A 13,112-nucleotide genomic window follows, 5' to 3' on the forward strand; every position below is an offset into this window, starting at 1 on the left:
ACAAACACCATGAAAACGTGCTACTGTTTCCCATAGCCTTGTATTATCTATAGTATGACATCATCAGCCATTAGCTACCAACAGTTGGCATACATGTTTACTTTTGGTTATTATCAGTCTTATTTAGATGGAAGAAGATACACAATTGAGAGGATCCTGTCGGGCTGTAACACCGCCTGGTATGGCAACTGCACCACCAGCAACCGCAGAGCTCTCCAGAGGGTGGTGTGGTCTGCCCAAAGCATCACCGGGGGGAAACTACCTGGACCTCCAAGACACCTACAGCACCCGATGTCACAGGAAGGCCAAAAGGATCATCAAGGACAACAACCACCCGAGCCAGGTGAGGTCAGTACAGGTGCATCAAAGCTGGGACCGAGAGACTGAAAAACAGCTTTTATCTCAAGGCCATCAGACTGTTAAATAGCCATCACTAGCACATTAGAGGCTGCTGCCCTATATACATAGACTTGAAATCACTGGCCACTTTAATAATGGAACACTAGTCACTTTAATAATGTTTACATATTTTGCATTACTCATTTCATATGTATATACTGAATTCTATCCTATTCTACTGTATCTTAGTATATGCCGCTCTGACATTGCTCACCCAAATATTTATATATTCTTAATTCCATTCCTTTACTTTGATTTGTGTGTAGTGTGTGTATTGGTGTGAAATGGTTAGATATTACTTGTTAGATATTACTACTGTCACGCCCTGACCGCAGAGAGCCTTTTTATTTCTCGATTTGGTTAGGTCAGGGTGTGATTTGGGTGAGCATTCTATGTTCTATATTTCTGTGTGTTTGGCCGAGTGTGGTTCCCAATCAGAGGCAGCTGTCTATCATTGTCTCTGATTGGGAATCATACTTAGGCAGCCTGTTTTTCCACCTTAGTTGTGGGATGTTGTCTTCGTGTAATGCATGTTAGCCTTACGGAGCTTCACGTTCGTTTTGTTGTTTATTTTTTTGTTGGCGACATTAAAAAATAAAGAGAAATGTACGCTGATCATGCTGCACCTGGTTCCGGTCATTTTCAAGACAACGTTCGTGACATCTGCACTGTTGGAGCTAGAAACACAAGCATTTCGCTACACCCGCAATAACATCTGCTTTACACGTGTACGTGACAAATACAATGTGATTTGATGTGAGCTAAATGCCCTATAGCTAGCTAACGTTAGCATAGAGGTAGCAAGCTAGCTCTTCGACTTTCACGTACCCGGTTGACTTCCATGCTCACTGAAGCCCATGATCATGCTCGGTCTCTGCTGGTGCTGCTGGCTGTTTGAGATGCTTTAGAAGCCACATTGATGGTAGGGACTGCATTGTGTGGGCATTGTGTGATTCGTTCAGAAGTTAGAGCTGAGTTGGAGAAAAAAAAATCTACTTTTAGAACAACCGAATATTTTAATTGATTTAAAAGTTTGTAATTTGGCAATGTTTCTTGGTGTGCTCTTACTTACTATTACACGCGTTTCTGGCATTGAGAAATTAGTGCTACACTGCCTTTAAGTGGAGGTGATCCAAGACACAGTCATTATGTAAAACCAGTGGATAATACCTGTACGTAATTTGTATGTCCATAACAACGACACCCGTCAGAAAAGAAGCATGACAATGACTTAATTAATGGGAAACTATTGGAATATTGTACTGAATAGACATAGAATAGACCATAAAGTAAATGTAAACACTTGCCGTAGACTTCCCCTCTGTTTTGTTTAAATTTGAAATCCCCTCAAGACCTTGCAGACTGACGGTTGTTCAGCAAAGTTCACAGTGCTGGCGCTGTGAAATGCACTGAGCCCACCCAAAACTGTCAAAACGCCAAGCAGCACATCTCCTCTGTTACGCCAGCCAGGATATCAGTGCGTGTGTCACAGCAAATGGACGACATCTTCTGTGTGTGCGTGATAAGGGCACTCACCTCGACATGACCTGATTCCTCTCTCTCTCTCTCTCTCTCTCTCTCTCTCTCTCCCTCTCTCCCCCCCCTCTCTCTCTCTCTCCCCCCCCCTCTCTCTCTCTCTCTCTATTCCAATGGGCTATATGCCCCCCCCCTCCCACTTCTCTCTCTCTCTCTGTGCAGGCATTCAAGTTGCCACTTGGGCATTGGGTTAAACAGAGAGAAAAAAGTTTAAAAAAAAGCTTTCCTTGCCAATCAAACATCAGCGTGTCCAACCTCTGTGACAACCCTCTATCAGTCAAACGGCATGTTTGACTGACACCAGCCTCATCCTGCTGTCACTGTGTGCCATCCACCCACCCTGCAAGCAGCGTTGAGGTTCCTGTTAGCAGCGTTGAGCCTAACACAAGCATATGTTAGCTGGCATAATTTATGTAGCTAAAGGAACAGGATGCTACTGGGAGCGTTTGACGGCACATGATTGTTCCTCTTTAGCCCTGACATGTTGGGACAGTATAAACTACCTTTCCCACATAGGGGTTTCATTTTTTAAAATCTAACTTCGCATGTCAAAACGTCAATTCTGCAGCGACGGGATGTGACAAGCCTGGGCCCAAGGGGACTGCTCTGAATAGAGGCTTGCACAAATTGATTTAGATTTTCTTCCAAATCATTCAAAGTGTTTAGCTTTAATGCGAGCTGATCAGAGTGCACGACAACGGACCCAGTAACCGGGGAGATTAGCTCTGTCACTCTGGAGATCATGCCCTGTCGCTGTGTCTCTCTCTCTCGCTGGGCATGTCAGCCATGGATCCCAGCTAGCTGCTGTACACCCAACTGGATATTTTACATAACCATGTCACGGAGGAACCCTCACTGGGCCAGACCACTCAGCACCAGGGCTAGCCTCCTTCTCTGCTGCCTCTGGCCTCTGGCTTCTCCAAAACGTGGATCAAACTGTGAAAAAGCTCGAGCCAAGTTTAGCTATGGTGACATCCTTATTCAGTGGATGGTGTAGTTTATGTTTATGTTGCAGGCCATCTCAGCCAAACAGGAAATGACAGATCGAGGAGCTCCGTGCAGTAGGAGCAATCATCATGTATGGCAGCCTTTACCCTCCACATCTCCAATCAAGACAGAGAGATTCAATGCAGCATAATATCCATGTTTGCCAACAGTAGTTCATACAATAAGGATTAAATTGCATCCGTATTGCTATAAACATCTATTTGAGCCTTTTGATGTAAACAACTTTCTTCTATACATTATTCTATAAAAGGCCAGAGCAGGATGGCAGCTTTGTGGTGGGCAGGAGCAAGATGGCGCTGGCAGCACAAACGTACAAGGGCTTCTAATTTGCAAGTGGTTGGTGGGCCTGAACTTTTTGAGTGGATCGAATGTGACAGCATCAAAGAGTGAGCTAAGGCAGACAAACGTAACAGCCTCACTGTCAGAGGAAAAGTCCCATGAGAGAGAAAGAGAGATAGAGAGATTGATTTAGAATTACTCTCACATACACAAAAACACACACACATAGACTACACAATTAACTGTACAAATGTTCTATCACATAGTGGAGTAGTGTTTCAGCATTCATCAATCTCAGTCAACAACATCTCATCAGACAAACTTTGACTTGTTACAAAGTTTTGTCAAAGTGGCTCAGGGGCATCTCTCAAGATGAATGTGAAAGTTTCTGGATGGCATGAGAGTGGGAAAAATGCCAGGCTGCCCACAGGGGGTGCAACCATGGCAGCACCCAGAGGACTGTGTCCGCATAACTGTATCCCTATATAACCAGACTAGGAATAAATGACCTTTGGAAATGCAAGTCAATAAATCCATACTTGTAAAGTATATAGGCTGATATATGCTCTCAACGGCAATACTGTACCTCTTCTCTTTGACTATGCATATTACAGTAAGCATGTGTCAAGCCCTGACCTTAGAGAGCCTTTTTTATTCTCTATTTGGTTAGGTCAGGGTGTGACTAGGGTGGGCAAATCTATGTGTTCTATTTCTTTGTTGGCCGGGTATGGTTCCCAATCAGAGGCAGCTGTCTATCGTTGTCTCTGATTGGGGATCATACTTAGGCAGCCTGTTTTCCACCTGCGTTTGTGGGTTCTTGTTTTTGCACAGTTACTGTGTAGCCTGCAGAACTTTACGTTCGTTTATCTTTTGTTGTTTTTTTTTGTTGTTCATCAAAATAAAGAAAGATGTACGCTTACCACGCTGCGCCTTGGTCTCATTCATCTGACGGCGGACGTAACAGCATGTTTACAGTAATATTGGAGGAGAGTTCTCAGACACAGGCAGGGCCGTTGTGTTGAGGTATGTCTCGTTAAGGTTTTGATTCTTTAAAAGGCTGTGGTGAGATCTCAGGCCCATTCCCCATGAGGTCAGCACTTTCCCCTTTGCACGGATATGTGCTTTACGGTGCCTTGTAATGCGCAAGGAGACAGTATCTAATAGATTGATACACAGGTTTTGACATGCTATTTGAGCGTGCAGCTTCGCCATAATTGGCCACGTCATCATGCATTAAATGAACGATATATAGAAGAGGGCCCTGAGACGAGTGTCTTGGGCTAATCCGTCAGACATCAGGACAAACTGCATGTGACAGGGCTCTCTGAGGGGGCAAAAGGAGAGAGGCAGGCTCTTTTTTTAAAAAGTATTACACTGATGGACATGAGCTGCTACCCCTCCCTTCCTCTCTCTCTCTCCGTCTGTCCCCCAGTGTACTTACTGACTTACACTCTCGTTCATTCTAAGTAACAACGTTTCCTCCCCTATTTCAGCCTTACAATGACACAAGACAATCCTTTTCTCTTTATTCACTCTTTTTTCTTCTAGGCATGTCAAACAGTATGGGCCTCTCCCTAACCAAATGTTTCAAGTGGGGCCAGGGTGGGTCCAATGAATGAGTTGCGGACATATTTACGAGGAAATCAAAAATCAAACAGGTGACAATGACTCCAGCTGCTGTCACTGTGGAGTGCAGGCTATCAGATGACCGAAAACTCCTCTGCATCTCTCACGTGTTTCAGCATTTCATTCACCTACAGACCCAATCACTGGGAATAGAGGAGCGCTTGCCCTTCTCCGCATGTGCAGTGTTTAACGACTTATTCATCTGTGAAACATGGCCGCAACACAAAGCACTAAGTGGAAAACTGGAAAGTGTACCACTATTCAGTATATAGATTTGGATGTAGCCCAGACGTTTGAGCAAAGGTAAGGCATTCAGATTTGTGTGAATATGGTGCAGAAGTGATTAAAAGTATCACCTCATGCTGCTTTTGGGTGACAGACTAGGTGTGTTATATGGAAACACTGAAAAAATGAAGTGACCTTTACACAGAAGTTATATAAAGGTTCAATTTAACTAGGTTCTCCTCTGGTGTGATTTATTTACACTGAACCTGAAGTGGAGCATACTTTATTGCCAATCGTTCAGCAGCAGGACTTCATAGAATAAAGGGTATAATTTGAAGATTTTAATATTAGCTTTCTATATGTATTACATTTTCTTTTTCTATCCAAACCCCCAAACCATACATTAGTGGCATGTGAGCTCCTGTCGTTAAATATGAAATACGCTTTGAATTTGTAATTATTAAGAATGACTCATGTGTGTTGGTTGGGTTTCACTCACGCTCTTAGTTTTCCTTGGCTGATGGTACCACTTCAAGCTCCGCCTACTTTACCCTATGCTCCCCTCCCCCTGCCCTCAGTTCAATACACCCACACTCCTCCCTCATCCTTCTCACAGTACAGTTAGGGATACAGTCAAAGACAGCAGGTTTATTTTCTTAAGAGAGGGAAGTATCCACTGAAAATAAACAAGCTGTGCTTAGAGGGGGAAGCTGGCTAGACAACAGAGACTGCTTTATGCTCCAGACACAATGAGAGAGTGTCACAATGGAGTCCCGCGGAGCCTGGGCTACTGCCACACCATTCGGGATTAAAGTAAATGGGACTTAAAGAAGTGCCGCTGAAAGGAAAGGGAGGGGATTTTACAGAAATGGGAAAAACCCTCCTATTTTTTCAATGGAGGTTAGAGCGTACTGTTTACTCACCTTTCAATGGCTGTTAGTCTATTATATCTGCCCACCTTTTCAGAGATGATTCTCACATGAGCTGAATAGAAGAAAAGCGCAGGGAAAACATTATGGCCAAATGTTTCTAACAATTCCCATACGTCTGTCCAATTGGGTGTCTGACAATTGGCACTGGAGCTATATTCACCTGGGCCTTAGATGTGCTTGTGCATCTAAGCTGCCAGCTTTGCATAGAAAAGCAGTTTGCATATCAAACAATTCAATGTACGCTTACATCATCTTTCATTGATTTACAGGAGCACGTCCTTTCATGTGACATGGTAGAGTGCATGTCCTGTTTACCTCTAACTGCCCTTTGTAAGGATATCTTAAGTGATCACAGGGGGCTGACTGTAAGAGGGGGTGGGGGGGGGGGGGTCATCCTGTTGTTTCCCCCTTCTGGTTGGCCCTCTCTGACAGAATGCACTGTGGCTGCTAATAAGGGTATTCATCACTCCAGCGAGCGCCGTGACAACTTCGCAGACGCCACACAAATTGTCCCTAAAATATGAACTTATCATTTAATTATGCTCCGGGGGACTTGATTGCCTTGTCAAGATGCAGGTTAGTTAAGAGGAGAGATCTCTCCGACCGACCCTCGTCATGACAACCTCTCATCTCATCAGATTCTTCAAATGAGATTTCATTTCTTCTCCTTCTCTGATTCCTCATTTTTTATTTTAATGGGAAGATTTTAACTGCATGACCTTAAAGGTCAATCCACCCAAAACCACAAATTCCTATAATTTACAGTGTTAAATAACGGCAATATGTGAGAACAATATTTTTGTGAACAAATGTTTACTTCTGTCATAATAATAAGGTCGGTAGCAACATGTGAAAATCGTGGAAATCTGTTGCAGCTCAAGTCGACTACACAAACCCACAAGGCAATGTTCTCTCTATGGGCTGGCTGGCTAGCTAGATATCTAGCAAACGTAGCTACACACAATAATACTGAAGTCAATATAAGCATGTGAAGTAGCTAGTTAGCTGTAATATCTCCTAAACAAACTGCACTATCAATTTAGGAGTCTATAATCTCACCATGTTCAACCGGAAGATTGATGAGTGGAGTCTGACATTGCAACGGCACCATGCAATGCACCCTGGACTGAAGAGGCAGACAAATAGGAGAAATGTGGTAGACCCTCTGTTAAATTACACATTTCTCGAGGTAGGAATATCAATGGCTCATTCGAGAGAACGACAACCTCCCGCATTATGGCATCGGACAGTATTGAAATCTGATATGTATGATAGACGTTCTTTGCTCACTAAAAGTCGTATTCCTAATAACCTCTAGTGTAGTGAGAGCGGCTTTATCACAATGCCACGTCATACCGGCCGGATTTCTCCCTGCTTGATCGGCAATAGCTCAGATAAACATGATATCATGAAATGCCCCCGGGAATCGATAGAACATCGCTCAGAGATACACAAAATCAATATAACATTCCAAATGGGTGAATCTTTCTTTAAAAGGTCGGTTTAGGGAAATTTTCAAGACAGTTTCTATCCAAGATTGCCTGAAGTAATAGTTGTAAATCAGTAAATGCATAATCTGCAGTGCAGTTACAGACAGTATGCTATGCCAAGTACAGAACATACTAATTCAATGTAGCCTACACCAAAAACATTGTTGGACAGTTGATATGTAAGGCAACATACGTGTAGGTTTCCAAAGACACACAAGTATAAGTGTGTATGTCTAAATCCCCTTCCCCCACATTCCCCAAACTAGTCCAGTGTCTCAGTAATGAAATCACTCTCAGCATTAGGAAGTGTGTTGGCATTTATTCTTTATTTCCTGTGCAACAGTTATAGCACTCGGGGGGAAATGAGGGCCTGACAATAAAAGTTCCACCCTGGCATGAGCTGAGGTTTCTCAAATGAAGACATATGTCACAGGGAGACTCGGCAAAAGGCCTGGAGAACTTTTCAGCGCAGCATATACCCTTTTAACAAAAGGGCCCATAAATTCAACCTTTCCAATGCGACACAAATGAAATTTCAAGCCTGAAGTTTTGGTAATTTCTTTCCCAGATGATTGGAATGAATATGGGGTAGTTAAAGTTTAATATCCTATTATGTGTCTCTGTTTAACTTGCGTGGCCTGTCAGGGATGCTAGCTGCCTCTCCCTGGGCTCTGTCGATATTTTCCAAGGCAGACTGATTGTTGTACCAACTCAAGGAGGGTATTTAATACGACAGCTTTCACTCCAGTGAACAATTTGTGTCCTTGTTGACGAAAGGGTCTGCACTAGTTTAGCTTCCAGCCTGTATTATTATTTTCTACAAGGATAGAAAAGGTTCAGAAGAAGCCAGGTGTTGACTGTGACAACTGCAGCTATGTCACATCCAGCATCTTGTGCAATGAAGCTAGTGCTAGAGCAGTTTAATCAGTTATTGACAGTGTTGGGGAGTAGTGAACGAGTAATTAAACTACATTTTGCAGTAGTTTGATGGTAATTGAACTAGATTCAAATCTTGGTAATGTTTTCAGTAGTTAATTACTTTTTTTGGCCATGTAGCGGTGTAGCTAACTATTGGAACTACTCACGATTTTTGCTAAAATAAAATAAAATATGGGAAGGCAAGATTTTCCTAGATTTTTCGGCATCAGAATTCTCACTTGAAACATTGTTTTTGTGTTTAATAGGATGAATTACACATTCTGTTAATGAGCGACTGAACGCACTGATTCCGCATGTGTTTCTCTGTTGCTCATTAAGAAAAACGAGATTTCAGTCTTTGGGGTGTGGTTCAATGTGGCAGTTACTGATGTTTGTCCCCCATGAGACACAACAGGAACCAAGCCAGTATCACTTCCTCAAAAAACGCAACTCAAAGAACTCTGGAATAAATGTGTATGTTTTTGCCTTAGCTAAATTCTACATCTGGCTAAGGTGTTTGGTGCAGTATTTCTCAAGTTAAAATATGCTGCGAAGTGTTGTGGTATGTAAACAAAGTCCAATCCGCTGCGCTGCTGGGAAGTCTGTCTCAGTACAGAACTGTGGTAGGATTGGATAGAGCACAATCGCCGCAGCTGTGTATCCCGTGTCAGTGGGCAAGTGAGCATTGTTGAAATCAAAACCTAACCCTCAAGTAAGTCATGACAAACTTACTTACAAAACTCCTTTTTGTACGAGACTGACTTTATGACCAAAATTATCCCATGTACACTTTGTAGTAAATTTTGACACTAGAATACACTTTTCAGACTAATATCCATGCCACATAGTCCGTTTTCTTTCAGATAAGTCGTTCATTTCCTTCAGTCGCGCTTTAACATCTGACCACAGAGTGATCTGCTCTTGCAATTTGTATTCTATTGTCACGGATTTCTTCCATAGGTGATGGAGAGGACCAAAATGCAGCGCGGCTAGTGTTCAACATGTTTAATAAAGAATATATTAGAACACTACAAACAACAAAACAAGAAATGTGAAAACCGAGACAGCCCTATCTGGTGCAGAAAAAAACACAGAGACAGGAAACAATCACCCACCAAATCCCAACACAAAACAAGCCTCCTATATATTTTTCTCAATCAGGGACAACGATTGACAGCTGCCTCTGATTGAGAACCATATTAGGCTGGACACAGAAACAGACAAACATAGAATTCCCACCCAGCTCACGTCCTGACCAACACTAAACAAGCAAAACACATAAGAACTCTGGTCAGGACGCTACAGTACCCCCCTCCTGAGGTGCGGACTCCGAACGCACCCCTAAAACTCAAGAGGAGGGTCTGGGTGGGCATCTGTCCGCGGTGGCGGCTCCGGCGCAGGACGAGGACACCACTCTACCACTGTCTTTGTCCCCCTCCTTAGCGTCCTTTGAGTGGCGACCCTCGCCCCCGACCTTGGTCTAGGAACCTTCACCAAGGCCCCCCCTAGATAGAGGAGGTAGCTCAGGACAGAGAGGTAGCTCAGGACAGAGAGGTAGCTCAAGACAGAGAGGTAGCTCAAGACAGAGAGGTAGCTCAAGACAGAGAGGTAGCTCAAGACAGAGAGGTAGCTCAAGACAGAGAGGTAGCTCAAGACAGAGAGTCGTGGCGGCTCACGACTGGAGGGCGGCTCACGACTGGAGGGCGGCTCACGACTGGAGGGCGGCTCACGACTGGAGGGGGGCTCACGACTGGAGGGCGGCTCACGACTGCAGGGCGGCTCACGACTGCAGGGCGGCTCACGACTGGAGGGCGGCTCACGACTGGAGGGCGGCTCACGACTGGAGGGCGGCTCATGACTGGAGGACGGCTCTAGCGGCTCCTGACTGACGGACGGCTCTAACGGCTCGGGACAGACGGGCGGCTCTAATGGCTCAGGACAGACGGATGGCTCAGACGGCGCTGGGCAGACAGATGGCTCAGACGGCACTGGGCAGACGGATGGCTCAGACGGCACTGGGCAGACGGATGGCTCAGACGGCACTGGGCAGACGGATGGCTCAGACGGCACTGGGCAGACGGATGGCTCAGACGGCACTGGGCAGACGGATGGCTCAGACGGCACTGGGCAGACGGATAGCTCAGACGGCACTGGGCAGGCAGGGAGCTCAGACGGCGCTGGGCAGACGAGCAGTGCAGTCGGCGTTGAGCAGACGAGCAGTGCAGGCGGCATTGGGCAGACGGCCGACTCTGACCTGCTGAGGCGCACAGTAGGCCTGGTGCGTGGTACCGGAACTGGAGGTACTGGGCTGGAGACACGCACCATAGGAAGAGTGCGTGGAGGAGGAACAGATTTCTGGAGATGCACAGGAAGCCTGGTGCGTGGTGTAGGCACTGGTGGTACTGGGCTGGGGCGGGGAGGTGGCGCCGGATATACCGGACCGTGAAGGAGTACACGAGCTCGTGAGCACCGAGCCTGCCCAACCTTACTTGGTTGAATGGTCCCCGTAGCCCTGCCAGTGCGGCGAGGTGGAATAGCCCGCACTGGGCTATGTTGGTGAACCGGGGACACCATTTGTAAGGCTGGTGCCATGTACACCGGCCCGAGGAGACGTGCTGGAGGCCAGATATGTTGAGCCGGCTTCATGGCACTTGGCTCAATGCTCACTCTAGCCCGGCTAGTGCGGGGAGGTGGAATAACCCGCACCGGGCTAAGCACACGTACAGGAGACTCCGTGCGCTCTTCCGCACAACACGGTGTCTGCCCGTACTCTCGCTCTCCACGGTAAACCCGGGAAGTTGGCGCAGGTCTCCTACCTGACTTTGCCACACTCCCCTTTAGCCTCCCCCCAATAAATTTTCGGGTGAGCCTCTCGGGCTTCCAGCCGCTCTGCCTTGCTAGCGCCTCATAATGCCGCCTCTCCGCTTTTGCTGCCTCCAGCTCCACTTTGGGGCGGCGACACTCCTCTGGCTCTGCCCAGGGTCCTCTTCCGTCCAGAATTTCCTCCCATGTCCATTCCTCCTGGTACCGCTGCTGCTGTCGCTGCTGCCTGTTTCCACGCTGCTTGGTCCGAGTTTGGTGGGTGATTCTGTCACGGTTTTCTCCCATAGGTGAAGGAGAGGACCAAAATGCAGCGCGGCGAGTGTTCAACATGTTTAATAAAGAATATATTAGAACACTACAAACAACAAAACAAGAAATGTGAAAACCGAGACAGCCCTATCTGGTGCAGACAAAACACAGAGACAGGAAACAATCACCCACCAAATCCCAACACAAAACAAGCCTCCTATATATGATTCTCAATCAGGGACAACGATTGACAGCTGCCTCTGATTGAGAACCATATTAGGCTGGACACAGAAACAGACAAACTAGACACACAACATAGAATTCCCACCCAGCTCACGTCCTGACCAACACTAAACAAGCAAAACACATAAGAACTCTGGTCAGGACGTTACATCTATGACATTTCTGATTTAGATATGATAATTTTTCACAAAGTAGTTTGGGTGTAGGGAACTACTTTTTCAATGTAAACTATAACATTTTCTTAAGGGTAGCTTTAGTGTAGCTTGGTAAACTATATTTTCAGAGGAGCTTCCCTAACACTGATTATTGATTAACACGCTCCTGCCTCTCTTCCATGACCATGATAATGTGTTGAATTCACAGCACACTTTCCACATCTGTGACACATACTGAAATGACAAGCATGAACGTCTAATTGATTGGATTAATTGCTAAGTGGTGATTCATAATTGAATTTGACTTGATTAAATACCCAGGGTAATTGTAATGAAATACACATTACATAAGTGCTTAGGAAAAAGGTGTACAGCCTTTGTCTGCTACTCCGGGTTCCAGATACACCTGCAATGCTAAATCATAAGCGCCTCACTAGATACCGCCAGACTGGAAATGTTTTGTGCTGTTTTTGCAATTCCTCAATGTGGATTTATATCTTTTGCTTTGGGAAAGGTTGTAATATTTCACGGCTTACAGTGAGAAGTGCTAGTACAGTACACTCACAGGAATGGGGGAGGGAGAAGACGATTTGAAGGGAAGGTTGAAATACGGTATCAGCAAATATTGTAATTTCATTTTGATAAGGCCATGCTTAAAAACAGGGATGGTTCATCCACAGGAAAGACTTGTGGTTTTATTTTACATATCCCTAGCTTTGGGATGCTCCCCGACAATTATTAGTGCATCCCACAACAGGGGATATCTGCAAATTAGAACAGGTGCAACGCTCCCACAATGCACCGAGAGCCTTGATAACACAAACCTCTCTGCAGTTACTTCCTGAAATGCAGTGTGTGTGTGTTTTTTATTCTCTGCCTTGTCAGAATTTCCTTTCAAACCCATCTGATCAGGTCGAGTCTCATCACGCTGTCACCCCAGCTCTCTTTTCATTAGTCTAGCGCTCTCCGTTCGCCTAGCCAAGCAGAAGAACTCAAACACATGCGCAAATTAAATCGACATCCAAACTCACTGCGATATACAAAGCAATTTAAATGATATTCATTAGAGCGATGACAAGTCCTGATGAGCCTTTCAGGAGGAGAGCACTCCTTCAGCTTTTTGCCGACTCTGTTTCATGGCCACTGAGGCGTGACGGGCGTCACTGCACCTTCACTTAAATACCCACAATACAGAGAGGTTCCTTCCCTCTGCACACACCTACCGCTCC

The sequence above is a fragment of the Salvelinus fontinalis genome, chromosome 35, assembly GCF_029448725.1.
Source record: "Salvelinus fontinalis isolate EN_2023a chromosome 35, ASM2944872v1, whole genome shotgun sequence".
In the NCBI taxonomy this organism is placed as follows: Eukaryota; Metazoa; Chordata; class Actinopteri; order Salmoniformes; family Salmonidae; genus Salvelinus; species Salvelinus fontinalis.